This window comes from Lipotes vexillifer, unplaced genomic scaffold (genome assembly GCF_000442215.2).
Source record: "Lipotes vexillifer unplaced genomic scaffold, Lipotes_vexillifer_v1.1 scaffold865, whole genome shotgun sequence".
NCBI lineage: Eukaryota > Metazoa > Chordata > Mammalia > Artiodactyla > Lipotidae > Lipotes > Lipotes vexillifer.
Genome location: NW_006795130.1, coordinates 1,462,055 through 1,483,464, shown reverse-complemented (window position 1 = coordinate 1,483,464; position 21,410 = coordinate 1,462,055). Strand labels below are relative to the sequence as shown.

The following is a 21,410-nucleotide window of genomic DNA, read 5'->3' as shown; positions in this document are numbered from 1 at the left end:
AACAGTGAAAAAAAATCAGAAAAATACTAACCAAAAGAAAATTAGCATAGTTATATTACTATCAGACAAAATGGAATTTAAGGCAAAAAGGCATCATTAGAGATATAGAGGGTTAATGTATGAAATTTAAATTTACCAGGAGAAAATAGTAGTTCTAAATTCATGGATACCTAATAATGTAAGTCCCTTATCAGATATATGACTTGAAAATATTTTTTTCCCATTCTGTGGGTTGTCTTTTCACTTTATTGATGGTGTCCATAGAAGCACCAAAATTTTCAATTTTAAGTTCAATTTATCAATTTTTTTTCTCTTTTTTCTCATGCTTTTAGGGTCATATCTAAGAATACTTTGCCAAATCCAAGATCACGAAGATTTAACCCTATGTTTTCTTGTAAGAGTTTTATAGTTTTAGCTCTTACATTTAGGTCTTTGATCCATTTTGAGTTAATTTTTGTGTATGGTGTGAGGTAGGGTTCAACTTCATTCTTTTGAATGTGGATATCCAGTTGTCCTGGCATCATTTGTTGAAAAGACTATCTTTTCTCCATTGGATGGTCTTTACACCCTTGTCTTTACACCCTTGTCAAAAGTCAGTTGACCATAGATATATGGGTATATCTGTACTTTCACTTTTAGTTCACTGATCTATATATCTATCCTAGTGCCAGTACCACAATATCTTGATTACTGTTGCTTTGTAGCAAATTTTGAAATCAGGAAGTGTGAGTCGTCCTACTTCATTCTTCTTTTTCAAGATTGTTTTGGCTATTCCTGGTCCCTTGTAATTCCATGTAAATTTTAGAATCAGCCTGCCAGTTTACAGAGAAGTAGCTGGGATTCTGACAGGGATTGCATTGAATCTGTATTCAAGTCTCACATCTCTTTGCAAAGTGAGTGTATCTCCAATCAGCTGGTCCACGAGAGTAGGGCCAAAGGACATTCCTGACCAAGCTGGTCTGGTGTGCCCCCATGTATGTGTCCTCAAGAAGCTACGTTCAGTGTGGGTATCCCTGGGACTGAATGTGTGCAGTAAGAGTGTAAATGACTGAAATAGGAACCCAACTCTTCAAGACCTTTCCAAGGTTGTCCTCATGACTGTAGTAATGGATGATCTTAGGTTGGGTCCCCCAAGAAGCAGACCTTGAGGCGAGGATTCGCGTGAAAGTAGTTTTGTGGGAGGTGGTCTCAGGAAGTTCTGGAAGGGGAGTGAGGAAGGTGTCCAAGGAGGGGAGAGAAGTCAGGAGTGTGTGCCTAAATGGGCAGGTTGTTGCTATGGGCATCTGGGGCTCAATCCCATTGAGGACCTCTGTGAGAGGGTAGAGAACAGGGTTTCTCAACCTCAGCACTATTGACATTTTGGACTGAATAATTATTGGTTGTGGGGTGCTGTCCTGGGTGTTGTTGGATGTTTAGTAGCATCCTGGCCTCTACCAGATGCCAGTAGCAACCATCCAACCAAAATGTCTCCAGACATTGCTCCATGTCCCCCTGGGGGTGCAAAATTGTACCTGGTTGAGAATCACTGGTATAGATTTGTCTCAGAATTGTCCCATCCAAGAGGGGAGACGGTGAGGGGGGGGGGATATATACACCAACTCCCAATCATCGTTAAGGCTGCTTCTGAAGGTGTCAAATCCCTGCACTTCTGGCCTGTCCTGAGGGTCTCCCGAGTCCTAGGCCAGAGAAAGCTCTCAGGCAGCAGAGAAATTGCCCATAGTAAGAAGCCACCAGCATGCGTGGAAATAATGAGGGCTGCAGGGATATGGGCCCCCATAGTGCAGCTACCTGGATTATGCTGTGTGAGGCTTTGGAGACCCCAGCTCCTTCCCAGATCTGCAGCTTGGCCTGGACTTGCACATTCCTGGGGCTTTGCGGGTTCCACTGCATCACTGTGATGAAACCAACCCACCCCCAAGCAAGGTTTTAGCCCCTCAGCTCACTTCCTAGTCTCTGCATCTGTCACTGCTCCTGCAGGCTGAGAAAAGATGACTTGCAAAGACTGATAGACAGAAAAGACCTAAGTGATGTTGTTTCCCCAGGTGGAAGGCACTGGTGGGAAAGTTGCTCACAGAATTCCCCTCCTCTTCCTGTTTCAGCTCCTTGCACCCACTAGAGATGCTAAGGATGTTCTCCTTTTTCAGTATGCTGTGTGACTTTGGGCAATCACACCTCCTCTCTGGGCCTCAGTCTTCCTTCTATAAAAAACACGGGCCTGCTGGGGGTGGACCAGATGACCTTGAAATGTCCTTCCATCTCGAGTGGCTGCTGAGAGCCCTGGAGGCGGTGGGGAGTCACCAGGCAGCCAGAGCCTGGGGGCCGGCCGGAAAATGTGACAGCTCGGCCCCCAGTGGTGTTGCTGGCCTCTGATCTCCACTGTGTGCCCGATACTCTGGGTCTGGTCACAGCCCATTGCGGCCCCTCGCTCACTCAGGAACATCTGCTACAGCATTTACCACGTTAATAGACTAGCTTTGAGAATCGGGCAGGTGTTTTCCACCCAAGCCAGAAAACATCAAAATCAGATTGCTCTCCAAGACTTTCCGCACAGGCAATCGAGTTAGAATGACTCGTACGGTCTAACAGATAATAAAACACACATAACATTTGCTTTAAGGTACAGGCAGGGGTATTTTGTCCTGTGCTTAGGAGAAACAAAAACTCACTCTATTTGGGAATAGGGTAATTGAATACAGATGGGAGGAGGTAAATGAAAGAATTTAGCAAATATCTCAGTGGAATAGCTAATGGGAATGAGACAGAATAGGAAATTAAAAATTATTCGAAGCAGATGGACCATTCTTTGAGTTTTTAAAAATTTATTAGGGCCGCGAAAAAATGTGTCTGTTTATTTTCTACGGCCATGAAATTAATGACTTGGTGAGTTTTGCTTGTGCAATTTTATGACTGCCATGTCATCTGTCATAATTTGGGGGATGTTTGATATAGATTTATGAATGTCCCCACCCCCGCACCCCTCCCTGATTTATTGGCGTGGGTCAGACATGAATTAGGCTGTCCCCTATCAAGGGAGCAATGCCAATGGCAGCGTAACCCCACAGGCCCTGGGTGGGGGGCCTTGGGGGATTCTCAGCCCAGAGATGAGTGGAAAAGCCATGGAGAGGCTGTGGGAAAGGGGTAGAGGCCTGACCTGGCTGAACTTCCTCTGCAGGGATGACCCCAGCCTGCCCGGGCTGGGGAGGAGGTGTTCGGAAGGGGTTTCTTGCAAACTGTGGGGAGCAGGAAGCCAGCCCGGGCTGCTTGTGCTTGGCCGAGAGTGAGGTGAGGGCTGTTGCTGCTGCTTCAGCCCAGCCCAAGGGCCACCTGGCTTCCTGTCCCTTCAGACCCCATAGCTGGGCTCATCTGTCTCCAGACCTGAAGCTCAAGGAAGGAGAAGAAAATTCACAAATCTGTGTGCCTGGCTACATGCTGGGAGCTTACGTGCATCCTCTAGATGGTGGTTAAAATAGGGCTTTACAACCAGCAGATTTGGGTCCAGTTTTGCTCTGATTCTTCCCGGCTGGGTGGCTTTGGGCTGGTTACTACCCTCTCTGAACTTCTTTCCTCCTCTGTAAAGTGAGAATAGAAATGCCTAATGGAAGGGATGTTTTGACGCTCAAAGGAGATAATGTGACATCCCAGCACATAGCAAAGTGCCGGTAAATGGTAACTCTTATTATTATTAATAAGCATCTTGAGGTGGATATTATTATTTCCACCTGACAGATGGGGACACTGAGGCTCAGAGAGGTTAAGTGATTCATCTGAGGTCACATGGTTAAAGGGACGGAGCTGGGCTTTCCACATTGATTTGCTCTTTCTTCCATAACTCTGACACCCAGCCTATTCTGAACTGAGAAACTCCAGACCCCTGGGGGCACAGTTCAGGGCTACGGACTCATGACTCTGTCCTCTGCCTCCTCTGCCTGGGCCCGGCTTACTCCCTACCTGGCGTAGGTGTCCACTACAAACGTAGTCCTGGGGATTGGCCCCTTCTGCTGCTCGGGCTCCCTATGGGGACAGAGAGCCTCTTCTACACCCCATTGCTGGGCTAGCTGGGCACCTTGTCTAGGTGTGGGTGGGCGAGTCTGTCCATCCTGAGGGCCAGGAGCATCCCAATCCCTTAGCTCCCTCCCCCGACCCAGCTCCCGGAGGATGCTGCAGTGGGTGGGGCTCGAGGGCCCCTCAGGCTAGGGAGTTCTCTAAGGGCAAATCCCTGCCTTGGCCTGATGTCACGGTATGTGGTGTGTGGCCTCTGGACAGGCTGCGGGTAGCTTTGAGTCCCACCTGAGCTCTCTTCTCTTTAGCCCCACCTGTTCCCAAAGTCCAGGCCCTTTCATGCCTCTCTCAGCACCTCCAAATTACTAACAGTAATAACTCCTATTTCCCGAGCACCTGTAAAGGGCCGGGCACTGTGCAAAGCGACTTGTTCATGCAGTCAGCCATTCATTCCTCCATTGTTTCAATATTTATTTAGTGATTTCTGTGTGCCTGGCACTGTCCCAGCACTGGGGATACAGCAAAGAATAAAACAGATATGGTCCCTGCCCTCGCTGAACTTAACATTCCAGTAAGGAAGATAGGCATTCGGTAAACATATTACTCTCTAATGTGTTAGGTAGACGTAAGGGCTTTGAAGAAAATTAAAGCAGGGTAAAAGATAGGAAATAAGGTGGTGGGCGATGAGTGGTAGTAGGTGGTGGTGTCTGTTTTGTTTTGTTTTTTCTTTAATGTGTACACTTTATTGAACTGGTCTCAAGTCAGTGTACAGATAAGCCCTGGCTACCTCCGCACCTCAACCCGCTCCCAGGGGGACCAAGAGCCTTCATACATCTCAAGTTGGGGGACAAAAAGGGGGGCCACGATGGCTGACCATTTAAAATAAAACAAACGAAAAGAACAAGTATTAAAGCGAAGATTAAAAAAAAAATTTTGTAGTACATAATTTACACAAAAGCAATGTTATCACCCTCCCCTGTGTGGACTCGGGCGACAACTGGCCCTTCTTCTCAGGGAGAAGTGGGGCAGCTATTAGAAGGCAAAGGACTTCCTGCAACAATGCATCTCACGATATTTGGAATGACTATTTAAAAAAAAAGAACAGTGTACAATCAAAGTCCTCGGCTAGGGGCTTCCCTGGTGACGCAGTGGTTGAGAGTCCACCTGCCGATTCAGGGGACACGGGTTCATGCCCCGGTCCAGGAAGATCCCACGTGCCGTGGAGCAGCTGAGCCCGTGAGCCGTGGCCGCTGAGCCTGCGCATCTGGAGCCTGTGCTCTGCAACGGGAGAGGCCGCAACAGTGAGAGGCCCGTGTTCCACAAAAAGCCCTTGTCTACCTTGTAGAACTTTGGGGATGCTCCATCCAACCAACTGCTGTCACCTTCACCATTCCAGTTTTTAAATCCTGAGTCAAGCGCACACACACACACACACACACACACACACACACAAATCAAAAAAGACAAAAAAAAAAAACACCAGATAAAGCCATGCCAGTCTCATCTCGTTTTCTGCACGAGTTAGGTTTTGTCAAGAAAAGGGTGTAATGCAACTAACAGTCCACCTGGAAGCATTTGCGGTGGACGATGGAGGGGCCAGACTCAGTGTACTCCTGCTTGCTGATCCACATCTGCTGCAAGGTGGACAGCAAGGCCAGGATGGGGCCGCCGATCCACACGGAGTACTCACACTCAGGGGCAGCAATGATCTTGATCTTCATTGTGCTGGGAGCCAGGGCGGTGATCTCCTTCTGCATCCTGTCGGTGATGCCTGGGTACGTGGTGGTCCCGCCAGACAGCACCGTGTTGGCATAGAGGTCCTTGCGATGTCGACGTCACACTTCATGATGGAATTGAAGGTAGTTTCGTGGATGTCACAGGATTCCATGCCCAGGAAGGAAGGCTGGAAGAGACCCTCAGGGCAGTGGAACCGCCCATTGCCAATGGTGATGACCTGCCCATCGGGCAGCTCGCAGCTGTTCTCCAGGGAGGAGCTGGAAGCCGCAGTGGCCATCTCCTGCTTGAAGTCCAGGGCGACGTAGCAGAACTTCTCCTTGATGTCATGAACGATTTCCCGCTCGGCCATGTTGGTGAAGCTGTAGCCACGCTCCGTGAGGATCTTCATGAGGTAGTCCGTCAGGTCCCCGCCAGCCAGGTCCAGACGCAGGATGGCGTGGGGGAGGGCGTACCCTTAGTAGATGGGCACCATGTGGGTGACCCTGTCACTGGAGTCCATCACGATGCCAGTGGTGCGGCCAGAGGTGTACAGGGATAGCACAGCCTGGATGGCCACGTACATGGCTGGGGTGTTGAAGGTCTTGAACATGATATGGGTCATCTTCCACGATTGGCCTTGGGGTTCAGGGGGGCCTCAGTCAGCAGCACGGGGTGCTCCTCGGGGGCCACACGCAGCTCGTTGTAGAAGGTGTGGTGCCATATCTTCTCCGTGTCCTCCCAGTTGGTGACGATGCCCTGCTCAATGGTGTACTTGAGGGTCAGGATGCCTCTCTTGCTCTGGGCCTCATCACCCACACAGGAGTCCTTCTGGCCCACGCCCACAATCACGCCCTGGTGCCGGGGTTCCCCCACGATGGAGGGGAAGACAGTTCGGGGAGCATCGTCGCCCGCGAAGCTGGCCTCGCACATGCCAGAGCCATTGTCGATCAGGAGTGCAGCAAATATTGTCATCCATGGCGAACTGTGGGGAGAACAGGACCATGAGACGGGGGTCGGGTGGGCCGCCTTCGCCCTACCCACTTCCCTGGTGTCTGTTTTAGATAGACTGGTCTAGGAAGGCCTCTCTGACATGGTAACATTTTTTTAACATATAATTTTATTTATTTATTTTTAAATTTTTATTTATTTATTTGTTTTTGGCTACGTTGGGTCTCCGTTTCTGCGCAGGGGCTTTCTCTAGTTGCGGTGAGCGGGAGCTACTCTTCCTTGCAGTGTGCGGGCTTCTCGTTGCAGTGGCTTCTCTAGTTGCAGACCATGGGCTCTAGGTGTGCGGGCTTCAGTAGTTGCAGTACGCGGGCTCATAGTTGTGGCTTGCGGGCTGTAGGGCGCAGGCTCAGTAGGTGTGGCTCACGGGATTAATTGGTCCGTGGCATGTGGGATCCTCCTGGACCAGGGCTCGAACCCATGTCCCCTGCATTGGCAGGCAGATTCTTAACCACTGTGCCACCAGGGAAGCCCTGTGGTAACATTTTGAGCTGAGACCGGAAGGAAGTGAGCTATGCATATGGATATTCAGGAAGAGACTTTCCAGTTATAGAGAATAGCAAGGGCAAAGGTCCTGAGGTGGGAGGATGGTTGGAGAGTCTGGGAAAAAGCAAGAAAGCCAGAGCAGAATAAATGAGGAGGAAAGTGATTTTAAAGTCCATTATCTCATTTGAACCCTACCACAGTTCCCCAAAGTGGGCGTTATTAACCATAGTTTTACTGATGGGGATACTGAGACTCAGAGAGGTCAGGTCACTTAGCCAAAGTCACACAGCAGAGAAAGCTTCCAGCCCTGTGCCTCTGTGAATTTTTCCCGCTGTACCACATTACTTCTCTGGACATTACAATTGGATGGCACTGCAGAGTGGGACCAAGGGTCCAGAGAGAGGGTGAGAGCTGGAGAAAACTGCAAGGTGGTTTACAGTTCCTGAGATGTCTGGAAGGTGTGGCTCTGAGTGCAGGCAGGGCTTGCTTCTGTGGCCAGGAGGCCCGTGGCAGCCCGAGCTGTAAGGATTCTTTAAGGCTGAAGTGCTGGGCTGTGACAGGGCAAGATGGATGAGAGCACTGGGCTTAGTACCTGACTGAATTTCCTGAGCAGTTTTCATCCAGATGCTCTCTGGGAGAATAAGGTTTAAGAAGATTGATTCCCTGGGAAGGGAGGACAGGAAGGAGAAAGGGCTCCTGGCCTGTCTGCTCCCAGTGGAAACGTCTCTTGTCTTTGAATAAAGGAAACTACTGCTTTGAAAGGTGTGACTGGACGGGCTTAGTGGCTCGTGTGATTTGCAGGCCTCAGGAGTGGGGCGGGAAGACAGGAAAGGGGTGGTGATGGCTTTCCTGCCTGGGAGGAGGGCAGAGGGGGAGGTGCCCCTCCTTCTGGGCAGGGACACCTGCATCCCGTGCAGTGCTAAGGGTCCACTCGGGTGCAGTCTCCTCAGCCCCGCCTGGACTTCTCCATCCTCTGCTTCCTCTTTCACCTCTGAATGACTTCAAGTCTCCTGTTGACCCCAAGTGCTCACAGCTTCATGCCTCCAGGTCTCTTCTCATGCTGAGCCTGGGCTTGGAAGGCCACCATTCTGGGGTGGGGCGGCCAGTGACATGACACTTACTGTGTGTGTGTTAGGGGATAAATGAGACAGAGAACTGGCATCATGGCAGGAAAACTGGCATGAAAGTTGCAGAAACCTTCTGGGAGAGAAAGGACCAAGACTTGAAGGTATTCAGAGGTTTGGGAGCGTGTATGTGAAATGCCGTGAATGTTCTGAAACTAACTTGGTGATGGTTGTACATTTTTGTGACTTGACCAAAAACCATTGAATTGAACACTTACAACGGATGAATCGTGGGATGTGTGAGTTGTATCTCAATAAAGTAATTATTAAAACAACACCAAAAAGACCCAGTGGCAGGGAAGGCTATTGAGGTCCCTGAGATAAAAATCATCATGGGACAGGCTTGGGACCAGTGGGTTGGCTGGTGGCTCTGCGTGGGGCAGAGAAGGCAGCAAAGACTAAAATCCACCTCAGTCCAGTTGTTCTGGTTTGTGTCCTGGGATTTTGTGTGTAGCAAATTATTTTTTTTAATATACTTTTAGGAAATTTCAAACAGAGGAAGATACCAAAGGATTCATTAAGAAAATGTCAAATGGAACATTTTAAATATCCCAAAAGAGAATAGTATAATGAACTCCTGCGTACCCATCTTCCGACTTCAACAATTATTAACTCATGGCCATTTTTTTTCATTATTAACTCATGGCCATTTTTTTCATTCACATCCCCGTTCACTTCTGCCCTTTCCAGCTTATATTGAAGCAAATCCCACACATCATATTTCATCTGAAAATAACATTATTATACCTAAAAGAATTAATAGTAATTCCTTAAGATCATCAAATAGTAATTCCTTAAGATCATCAAATAGTAATTCCTTAAGATCATCAAATTCCTTAAGATCATTATTATCCAGATTTCCAAATGCTCCATTAATGTCTTATTTTTTAAAATTTTAGTTTGTCTGAGTCAGGATCTAAATAAGGCCACACATTGTGATTAGTTGATATATATATTTTTAAATACATTTATTTATTTATTTATTTATGGCTGTGTTGGGTCTTGGTTGCTGTGCACGGGCTTTCTCTAGTTGCAGCGAGCGGGGGCTACTCTTTGTTGCAGTGCAGTGGGTTTCTCATTGCGGTGGCTTCTCTTGTTGAGAAGCATGGGCTCTAGGCACGCGGGCTTCAGTAGTTGGGGCATGTGGGCTCAGTAGTTGTGGCTCACGGGCTCTAGAGCGCAGGGTAAATAGTTGTGGTGCACGGGCTTAGTTGCTTCACGGCATGTGGGATCTTCCCGGACCAGGGCTCAAACCTGTGGCCCCTGCATTCGCAGGCAGATTCTAGTTTTACCTTTTTTTTTTTTTTATGGTACGCGGGCCTCTCACTGTTGTGGCCCCTCCCGCTGCGGAGCACAGGCTCCGGACGTGCAGGCTCAGCGGCCATGGCTCACGGGCCCAGACACTCCATGGCATGTGGGATCCTCCCGGACCCGGGCACGAACCCACGTCCCCTGCATCCGCAGGCGGACTCTCAACCACTGCGCCACCAGGGAAGCCCCGCAGGCAGATTCTTAACCACTGTGCCACCAGGGAAGTCCCATCTGAGTCTTTTTTTAATCCATAAGTTCCTCCTCTTTTTTTTTTTTTTTCCCTCTTGAAGTTGGTTTGTTGAAGAAACGATTTTTGTTCAGAAAAGTTTCTCACAGGCTGAATTTTCCAATTGTATATTTAGCAAGCTCTTCTGGACTCTGAATTTCCTGTAAACTGAAAGTTGGGTCTCGAGGTTTGATCAGGTTCAGTTTTTTTGTTTGTTTTTTTCTGTTTTTGGCAAGGCTATGTTGTTGGTGATGTGTTATTCCATCAGGAGACACATAGTGTCTAGTTGTCTGTCTTTTTGTGATACTCAATGTCTAGGTCCATATATTCATAAGGGGCTGCAAAAACTATCATTATTCCTTCTGCATTTGTTGCAAAGAGAAACTTCTCCTCATCTACTATTTGGTTTCCCAGTGGTACAATTCATATAGGAAAGGCAGGATAAAGCTGGATTTATCCTTTTATCTACCAGTCTTGAAAAGAACGAGTTAGTTTCCTATCATCCTCCTGAGTTTGTTTGTTTGTTTGCTTTCAGTATCATTATGAACTCATAGATTTAAACATATTTGGTGAATTTCGATCCACTGCAGTTAGTTTTATTATTGATGTCTTACTTGTCCCATCTTTGTCTAAGGGGAACACTTCAGTTGGCTCCCAAGTCCTTTTGACACCACCCTAGTGGTCTTTGAGAGTCCTTGCTGGCTGATATGATATGGCTCATCTTGTCCATTCCCTGCCTCAGAATTGGGATTAGCCATTTCCTGTGGGTGAATAAACCTAGGTACATTTGTGGAGAGGAGCATCCTCTCTTACATCCTGTGTACCATTTTGGCTTGGCCACTGCATGACTCAGAGAGCTCAATCTGGTCCCATTGCTGTGGACAGAGCAAGTGGCCGAGGTCTCAGCATAAACAGCACTTTCTCAAGAAAGCCCTCAGTGCTCCCCCAGACCACATCAACAGCCCCTCTTTTACATTTCTTATTTTACTCATTTTGGCAACAGTCAACATTCTTGGTTGCAAGCAACAGAAACTACCTCTGCTGACTTAAATAGAAAAAGGATTGATTTTTTAAGAAGTATGTATTAGGATGTTGGTTTGGCTGTACTGATAGATAAAGATAGAGCATTTATTTCTCTCTTGTAAAAATGTAAGATGATAGGCAGTTGGAGCAGGGGAGGCTGCAGGGTGACTCTGCTCCTCAGAGTTGTCCAAGGACCCAGGTTCCTTCTGTCTTGTTGCTCTGCATCCTCCATGACAGTGCTGTCCAATAGAATTTTTGGTGATGATGGAGATGTTCCTTATCTGTGCTGTCCAGTACAGTAGCTACTGGCCACATGTGTCTATTGAACACTTGAACGTGGTTAGAGTGACTGAGGAACTGAGCTTTAAATTTTATTCTATCTTAATTAATAAATTTAAATTAATTTAGGCTCATGTGGCTAATGGCTCCAGGGTCAGACAGCATATGCCTAGAAGTTGTCCTCATCTGCCTGGCTGCGAAAGAAACTCTACCAATCTACCTTGTAGATTTCAGGATGGGAAGAAGGAGGAGGGGCAAGCAGCTTCCTTCTGAGGACACACATCAGTTCCTGTCCCTTCCCATGGGCCAGAACTTAGAGGGTCAGGCTTTGCTGCAAGGGAGTCTGGGAAATGAAGTCTCTAGCTGTAGAGCAGTTGCTGCTACTAAAAGGAAGAAGAGGGAGAATAGATATTGGTGGACAATTAGAGACAAGGAAACTGGGTAGCTTTAGACTGTTGCCAGGAGGTGCGGACAGCAGAGAATTAGGTTTTGAGACCTCCAAAGCAGACATAAATCTCAAAATTCTCACTGTGTTGCTGATCCTGTATCTTGCTCACTCTGTGTCTCCTGGGGCACAACTGAGGGGTTAATATTGCCACCCCAAATCTTACAACAGGATTCTCAAGTTCCACAGCTAGCTGTATGGTCATTTTATTATTTAATCCTCAAAAAAAATTCTAGGAGGAAAGAACTATCACTATTCCATCTCCAAATCTCAGCCTCCATTTTCACATCACCTCTTCGTGTCTGTCTCAAATCTCCCTCTGCTGCTGTCTCATAAGGGCACTTGGCATTGGATTTAGGGCCCACCTGGATAATACAGGATAAACCCCTCTTTTTAAGGTCCTTAACTTAGTTGCATCTTTTGCCATATAAGGGAATACTCTCAGGTGCTCAGAAAGGACATAGACATATCCTTTTGGGGGTCAGTCTTTATCCCACTACAACCCAACTCACAAACCTGGTAAGTAGGTCCCTGGGTTACACAATTGCAGACACATGGTGTTTAATGTGGTGGCCCTATTGGTGACGGCAGAGCTGGGATTTGAATCCAGGCCAGCCTGATTCCGAAGCCCACTGTTTCCATCTAGAATTTAACCTCTAAAGGTTTGAGAGTTAGAGCAGTTCAAGAACAGATAGCCGAGGTTAGCCCAACACTGGTTAGATTCACGCTGAAGGTTGGATCTGAAGTTCTCATCCCGGATGAACTTCTCAGCTCCAGCCAGGATCAGGGGTTTTCTTCTCTGTCTCTCTTCCCCCTCTTACTAGTTCCTCCACTGCGCTGGTGGGTTGTGCTGTGCCTCTAAAAGAGAAGAATTCCTCACATCTGTAAAGTGATTTACCCTTTATAAAGCAATTTCATATAATATAAAGTTTTTTTTTTTAGAATTGGTGCTACTTATTGTTCTTGATTTAAAAAGCAGAAGAGTTGAGATCTTTCGGTATTTTTAAGGAAAAACAGCCCCCAGATTAAGTTGACTTTGTAGCTGACCCTTGCTTGATTCCTTTTTAGGGTCAGTGGCCTTTGATAGAAAAAAAAAATACCCTCACTCCTGCAGCCTGAGGAAGTGGAAAGACAAAGGAGGCTTGAGCAGCTCAAGGCAGGAAGAAGGCAGCCCAGTGTGGGAGCTGCTCCCCAGGGCAGGGGGCTGTGGAGAAGGGAGCTGCCCAAAGGCCTTGCTTGCCTCCATGGGGAGGCTGGTTCCAGGCTCTTCAGAGCTGGGTGCCAGGCTGGGAAACAGTACCCAGGGGACCAGCCCCTGACTGGTTATGGCTGCTTTTCCCCGAATCCTAGCGTGTGCACCCTCAAGAGCACTCATGCCCATTCACTGCAAAGCTGCACACGTTTCCATACTCAGAACCCATATCGACACACACTGGTGCACACACACACACACACACACGTGTATTTTTGAATAATACTTGCTGGCACTTATTGCAGTACTTATGTGTACTGGCACCATTTGATCAAGTGCTTTTCATTCATGAATTGGTTTCAGTCATTACCACAACCTTGTGAGATAGGTAATATTATTTTTCCCATTTAACAGATGTAGAAACTGAGGCACAAAGAGACTAAGTCACTTGCCTGAGTTGGATTTGAACCCAGCCCATCTGGGCCTAGAGTCCACACTGCTTCACCCAGGCCCCCATCTACTCTGGTGTGACACATATGCATGTACACACACACACACATTGTGCCACTCACAACGCTACCACTTTGTGTGCAAATGCACTCTGACACACACACTTACTGCTGACCCTACACGTGCACTCCTGCTGCCCCTCCTGCCTTCCTTCCCCTCCTAGGGACCAGTTTTCTTCTGAAGCCAATGACGGAGGCCCGGCCAGCCGGGTGTCAGGGTCAGGATGGGGGCAGGGTGGCCGCTGACAGGGTGATGGAAAGCAGGAAAGTCACAAATAAGCAAACAGCCCTGCCTGGACACAGCCTCGCAGAGCGTTTCCTGAATGTCCAGGGACATGTTTATTTTTCGACGACTCTCCAGAGCCGACCCCAAGTCTTTTCCTTCCGAATGGCCGTCTTGATGGAGCCATGGTGCTGTGGGTCTGGCTTGTTCAGAGCTGATGTTTACAAATGTCTCTCTTCTCTAACAGGCTGGGAGGCCCTCGTGGGGTGGGTCCCGTCTTACTTTTCAACCTCATCCCTCCAACCCCAGGTTCCTGGCTGCTGGCTCTCTGACCCCACACCCTTCAGCCCACTCCAGACCCCTTCCTTTGTTTGAGCTGTCCTTTGCCTGGGATGGCCAATTCCTGTTTTCTAGGTAAATCCTACTCTCCTTCCTGGGTCTAACTCAAATGACATTTCCTCCAGGAAGCTTTCTAGGATTCTTTCAAGGTGTAAGGAATCTCTTCCTTTTCATGGCACTGAAAAAAAGTTAAATTTTAATTGTGATAAAATACACATAACATAAAATTTACCATCTTAGTCATTTTTAAGTGTACAGTTCAATAGTGTTAAGTACATTCACACTGATGTGCAACCATCACCACCATCCATCGACGGAACTCTTTATCTTGTAAAACTGAAACTCAGTCCCCATTAAACAGTACCTCTCCATTCACCTGTCTCCCCAGCCCCTGCAACTACCATTCTACACTCTGTCTCTGTAAATCTGACAGCTCTTGGTACCTCATATCAATGGAATCGTACAATATTTGTGTGTGTGTGTGTGTGTGTGTGTGTGTGTGTGTGTGTGACTGATTTATTTTACTTAGCATAATGTCCCCAGTGTTCATCCATGTTGTAGCACACATCAGAATTTCCTTCCTTTTTAAAGGCTGAATAATATTCCATTGCATGTATATACCACATTTTTTTTATCCATTCATCCATCAATGGACACTTGGGTTGCTTTTACCTTTTTGCTATTGTGAGTAACGCTGCTATGAACATGGGTATATATCTCTTTGGTACTTTGTTCTTTTAACACAGCACTTGTTCATTCATTTGTTGATGGATATTTGGCTATTTTCCAGGTTTGACTGTTACAAATAAAGCTGCTATAAATGTTTGTCTACAAGTCTTTATATGGACCTATGCTTTCATTTCTCTTGGGCAGATATCTGGGAGTAGGCTGGATATGCTAGGTGTATATTTAACTTTCTAAAGAGACTGTCAAACTGTTTTCCAAAGTGGTCATACCAATTTACATTCCTAGTAGCAATGTATGAGAGTTCCTGTTCCTTCATATCCTCACCAACACTTGGTATGATAAATCTTTTTTATTCGAACTATTTTAATAGGTGTGTAGTGGTGTCTCATTGTAGTTTTAATTTGCATTTCCCTATTGACCATTATTTCTCATTTCTCATTATTTTTCACTTATTTGGGAAAGTGTTCAAATCTTTTGCTGATTATTTTTTTTATTGGGCTGTTTGTTTTCTTATCATTGAGTTTTGAGAGTTCTTTGTATATTCTGGATATAAGACCTCTATCATATGTGATTTGTAAACATTTCTCCCAATCTATGACTTGTCTTTTTATTCTCTTAACAGTATCTTTTGAAGAGTAGAAAAATTTAACTTTGTTGAAGTCCTATTTATTATTTTTTCCTTTATGTATATGCTTTCAATGTCATATCTAAGAAATTATTGCCAACCCAAAGTGACAAAAATTTCTAGAATTTTTTTTTTCCCCCCTTTGGGGCTCCACCTTTTAATTGTCACATTTTAGGGAAGGAACGGAGTAGGTGATGTAATAAAACAAAACAGTAGGCATTTCATCACGATCACACCAAACTGGAAAGCAAAACATATCACTTGATAGCCTTGGAGGAGTGTATTTATGGAAAACTCCAGGATTCTCTGGAATTCACACTGTACAGGAAGCCCTAGTTTCTCATCTCTCCTTAGCAAGGTAGAGAATAAGAGAGAAAAGAAGCCACTACCGGCAGACCGAGAAGATGGCAGACGAGTGTCTCTGATAAACCACCTTATCGGGGTTTGGATGCCAGTTTCTTTTATAGCACAGAAAGGAGTTAGAGACGAGGAAGTAAAGTGAAAAAGGCCATACATTTTGCAAATATCCCCTGGAACTGCCAGCTTGGGTGAGGGGATGTGTTAATGTCTTTTTTTTTTTTTTTCTTTTTGGCAGCCATCCACGGGTGGGCAGGGTCAGACTGTCTCCCTCTGGGTCCCAACTCCTGGAGGTGGGAGGCAGCCACTGCTGAAACCGAGCACAGGTGACCGTGGCTCTCCGTGTCCTTCCCTGACAGCTTACGCCCTGCTGGCCAGTGGGCAGTGAGCCCAGCGTGGACGCCCTCCCCCCCTAGAATTTTTATAGTTTTAGATTTTACATGTAAGACATGATCTATTTTGATCTAATTTTTTTACATACATATACATAAGTATATGTATTCTTTTTTTACATTCTTTTCCATTATAGGTCATTACAGGTTATTGAGTATAGTTCCCTGTGTTATACAGTAGGTCCTTGTTGGTTATCTATTTTATATATGGTAGTGTATATATTTTAATCCCAAACTCCTAATTTATCCCTCTCCCTTCTTTCCTATTAGTAACTGCAAGTTTGTTTTCTATGTCTGTGAGTCTATTTCTGTTTTGTAAATAAGTTCACTTGTATCCTTTTTTTAGATTCCACATATAAGCAATATTGTATGATATTTGTCTTTGTCTGGCTTACTTCACTTAGTATGATAATCTATAGGTCCAACCATGTTGCTGCAAATGGCATTATTTCATTCTTTTTTATGGCTGTGTAATATTCCATTGTATATATGTACCACATCTTCTTTATCCATTCCTCTGTCGATGGACATTTAGGTTGCATCCATGTCTTGGTTATTATAAATAGCACTGCAGTGAACATTGGGGTGCATGTATCTTTTCGAAATATGGTTTTCTCCAGATATATGCCTAGGAGTGGGATCGCAGGATCATATGGTAGTTCTATTTTTAGTTTTTTAAAAGAACCTCCATACTGTTCTCCATAGTGGTTGTACTAATTTATATTCCCACCAGCAGTGTGGGAGAGTTCCTTTTTCTCCACATCCTGTATAGCATTTGTTATTTGTAGACTTTCTGATGATGGCCATTCTGACTGGTGTGAAGTGGTACCTCATTGCAGTTTTGATTTGCATTTCTCTGATAATTAGTGATGTTGAGCATCTTTTCATGTGCCTTTTGGCCATCTGTATGTCTTCTTTGGAGAAATGTCTTTTTAGATCTTCTGCCCATTTTTTGATTTTTTTTTTTTTTTAATTGAACTGCATGAGCTGTTTGTATATTTGGGAGATTAATCCCTTGTCAGTTGCATTGTTTGCAAATATTTTCTCCCATTTTGTGGGTTGTCTTTTCATTTTGTTTATGGTTTCCTTTTCTGTGCAAAAGCTTTTGAGTTAAACTAGGTCCCATTTGTTTATTTTTGTTTTCATTTCCATTACTCAAGGAGACGGATCCAAAAAGAGAATGCTGCTATTTATGTCAAAGAGTGTTCTGCTTATGTTTTCCTCTAGGAGTTTTATAGTATCCAGTCTTACATTTAGGTATTTAATCCATTTTGAGTTTATTTTTGTTATGGTGTTAGAGAATGTTCTAATTTCATTCTTTTACATGTAGCTATCCAGTTTTCCTAGCAGCACTTATTGAAGAGACTCTTTTGTCCATTTTATATTCTTTTCTCCTTTGTTGTAGATTAATGGACCATATATATGTGGCTTTATTTCTGGGCTTTCTATCCTGTTCCATTGATCTATATTTCTGTTTTTGTGCCAGTACCATACTGTTTTGATGACTGTAGCTTTGTAGTATAGTCTGCAGTCAGGGAGCCTGATTCCTGCAGCTCTGGTCTGCTTTCTCAAGATTGCTTTGGCTATTTGGGGTCTTTCATGTTTCCATACAAATTAAAAAATTTTTTGTTCTAGTTCTGTGAAGAATACAATTGGTAATTTGATAGGAACTGGATTAAATCCATAGATTGCTTTGGGTAATATAGTCATGTTGACGATATTGATTCTTCCAATCCAATAACACGGTATCTCTTTCCATTTGTTTGTGTCACTTGTCACTTTTGATTTCTTTCATCAGTGTCTTATAGTTTTCGGAGTACAGATCTTTTGCCTCCTTAGGTAGGTTTATTCCTAGGTATTTTATTCTTTTTGATGTGATGGTAAATGGGATTGTTCCCTTAATTTCTCTTTGTGACCTTCCATTGTTAGTGTATAGAAATGCAACAGATTTCTGTATATTAATTTTGTATCCTGCAACTTTACCAGATTCCCTGATGAACTCTAGTAGTTTTCTGGCAACATCTTTAGGATTTTCTGTGTATAGTATCATGTCATCTGCAAACAGTGACCGTTTTACTTCTTCTTTTTCAATTTGTATTCCTTTTATTTCTTTTTCTTCTCTGATTGCTATGGCTAGGACATCCAAAACTATGTTGAATAATAGTGGTGAGAGTGGACATCCTTGTCTTGTTCCTGAACTTAGAGGAAATGCTTTCAGCTTTTCACTGTTGAGTATGATGTTAGCTGTGGGTTTGTCCTATATAGTCTTTATTATGTTGAGGTAGATTCCCTCTATGCCCACTTTCTGGAGAGCTTTTTTTTAAAATTTTCATGGATTCCTTTAATGCCTCCAGCATAAGTTCTTTTTTTTTTTTTAAATCGAAAAATAGTTGATTTACAATGTGGTGTTAGTTTCTAGTGTACAGCAAAGTGAATCAGCTATACATATACATATATCCCCTCTTTTTTGGATTTGCTTCCCATTTAGGTCACCACAAAGCATTGAGTAGAGTTCCCTGTGCTATACAGTAGGTTCTCATTAGTTATCTATTTTATACATAGTATCAATAGTGCATATATGTCAATCCCAACTTCCCAATTCATCCCACCCAACATAAGCTCTTAATCTGAGGTCTGTAGATACAAAATGTGTGCATATGAATTATTCTAGGACGAGCCTGGAGAGGTTTTTTTTTTTGTCATAAATTGATGTTGAATTTTATCAAAAGCTTTTTCTGCACCTATTGAGATGATCGTATAGTTTTTATTCTTCTATTTGTTAATGTGATATATCACACTGATTGATTTGCAGATACAGAAAAATCCTTGCATCCCTGGGATAAATCCTCCTTGATCATGGTGTATGATCCTTTTAACATATTGTTGGATTTGGTTTGCTAGTATTTTGTTGAGGATTTTTGCGTCTATGTTCATCAGTGGTATTGGCCTGTAATGTTCTTTTTTTGTGGTATCTGTCTGGTTTTGGTATCAGGGTGATGGTGACCTCATGGAATGAGTTTGGAAGTATTCCTTCCTCTGCAATTTTTTGAAATAGTTTCAGAAGGATGGGTGTTAATTGATCTAATTTTTTGCACATGGTTTGAGGTATTGATTGAATTTCATTTTTTATATATATGTAAAAAAATATAAAAGAATTTCATTTTTTACATATATTCAGTTGTTTCAGCATCATTTGTTGAAAAGACTATCTTTTCTCCACTAAGTTACCTTTACATCTTTGTTGAAGATTAATTATTCACTTATTGTGGGTCTTTTTCTGTTCCATTGATTTGTCTACCTTGATGTCACCATCACACTATCTTGATAACTGTAGCTTTATAATAGGTCTTGAAATCAGGTAGTGTTAGACCTCCAACTTTGTTCTTTTTCCAAGTTTTCTGGGCTACTCTAAGTCTTTGTATTTCCATATGGATTTTAGAATCAGCTTGTCAATTTCTAGAAAAAAGCCTGCAAGGATTTTGATTGGGATTGCTTTGATTCTGTACATCAATTTGCAGAGAAGTGACATCCTAACCATCTCTGACCTATGAACATGGTATTTCTCTATATTTATTTGGATCTTGTTTATTTTTCTTTCAGTAGTGGTTTGTAGTTTCTAGTACACAGGCCTTACACATGTTTTGTTAGATTTATCCCTCGGTAGTTCATATTTTTGCTGCTATTGTAAATGATATTTTTCAATTTTAATTTCCAATTGTTTATTGCTAGTATATAGAAACACAATTTTTTTTTTGAAATTGATCTTGTATCCTGTAATCTTGGTAAACTTACCTATTAGTTGTAGTAGGTTTTTGTAGATTCCAAGGGATTTCCTATATAAATTATCATGTCATATACAAATAAAGACAATTTGCTTCTTCTTTTCCAGTCTTTCCTAAGATGTCTTCTTAGAAATCTTTCCTTGCCTTATTGGATTGTCTAGAATCTCTAGTACAATGTTGAATTGGAGCGACAAAATCTAACATCCTTACCTTGTTCCTGATCTTAAGGGAAAAGCATTCATCCTCTCACCGTTAATTATGATGCTGGCTGTGAACTTTCCATAGTGCCCTTTATCAAGTCAAAGATGTTTCCTTCTGTTTCTGATTTCTTGAGAATTTTCATCATGAGTGGGTGTTGGATTTTGTCAAATTCTTTTTCTGCATCTATTGAGATAATCAACTGGTTTTTAGCCCCTTCTTTCTATTAATGTGGTGTATCACATTAATTGATTTTTGGATGTTAAATCAACCTTGCATCCTTGGGAGAAACCCTTCCTGGTCATGATATGTTACTCTTTACAGATTGATGGATCCAATTTGCTAAAATTTTGTTAAGAATTTTTGTATCAAGTTTTATAAGGGATATTGGTCAATCGTTTTCTTTTTTAGTAATGTCTTTGGTATCAGAGTAATGCTAGCTTCATAGAATGAGTTCAGAAGTATTCTATCCTCTTCAGTTGTCTTGAAGAGTGTGTAGAATTGGTATTATTTCTTGCTTAAATGTTTGATAGAATTCACCAGTGAAACCGAGAGTAAAATAGTTAGCTAGTGGGAAGCAGCAGCATAGCACAGGGAGATCAGCTCGGTGCTTTGCCATGACCTAGAGACATGGGATAGGGAGGGTGGGAGGGAGGCTCAAGAGGAAGGGGATCTGGGGACATGTGTATGCATATGGCTGATTCGCTTTGTTGTACAACAGAAACTAACACAGTACTGTGAAGCAATTATACTCCAATAAAGATCTATTACAAAAAAAAAAAGAATTCACCAGTGCAGTCTCTGGGCCTGGGAAGTTTATAACTACAAATTCCAATTCAATACGTATCTATAATAGATATAGGAATATTCAGGATATCTGTTTCTTCCTGAGTAAGCTTTAGTAAGTTGATGAAAATTTTTGGCCATTATTTCTTCTTTCCCTTCTCCTTTCCTTTAGGGATATATTCATATAATATTCATACACATATTCATATAATATATATTATATGTATGTATGTGTACATATACATATATAGTGTATATATATATATATATATATATATATATATATATATATATAAAAGGCTGCTTGAGTTTTTCCACAGTTTATTGATGATTAGTTCAATTTTATTTCTCTAGAGTTGATTTGGGTCTTTTTTTATGTCTTCTGTGTCTCTTCTCAACATGTTTGCTCTTTCCTCTAGCTTTTGAATATATGGATACAGTTATAATAACTGTTTTATTGTTCTTGTCTGCTGCTTCTAATATCTGCATCATTTCCAGGTTTTACTAATTGATTCTTATCTTCATCGGTTGCACTTTCCTACTTTTTTGCATGTGTGGTAACTTTTGATGGATGCCAGACTTTTTTTTTTTTTTGGTGGTACACGGGCCTCTCACTGTTGTGGCCTCTCCCGTTGCAGAGCACAGGCTCCGGACATGCAGGCTCAGCAGCCATGGCTCACGGGCCTAGCCACTCCGTGGCATGTGG

At 43.5% G+C, this 21,410-nt stretch overlaps 1 pseudogene; it reads right to left on the bottom strand.

The window, feature by feature from the left end:
• Nucleotides 1–5,552: 5,552 nt before the first annotated feature.
• On the bottom strand, nucleotides 5,553–6,718 carry LOC103072348 (actin, cytoplasmic 1 pseudogene; annotated as a pseudogene).
• Between the last annotated feature and the right edge of the window lie 14,692 nt (nucleotides 6,719–21,410).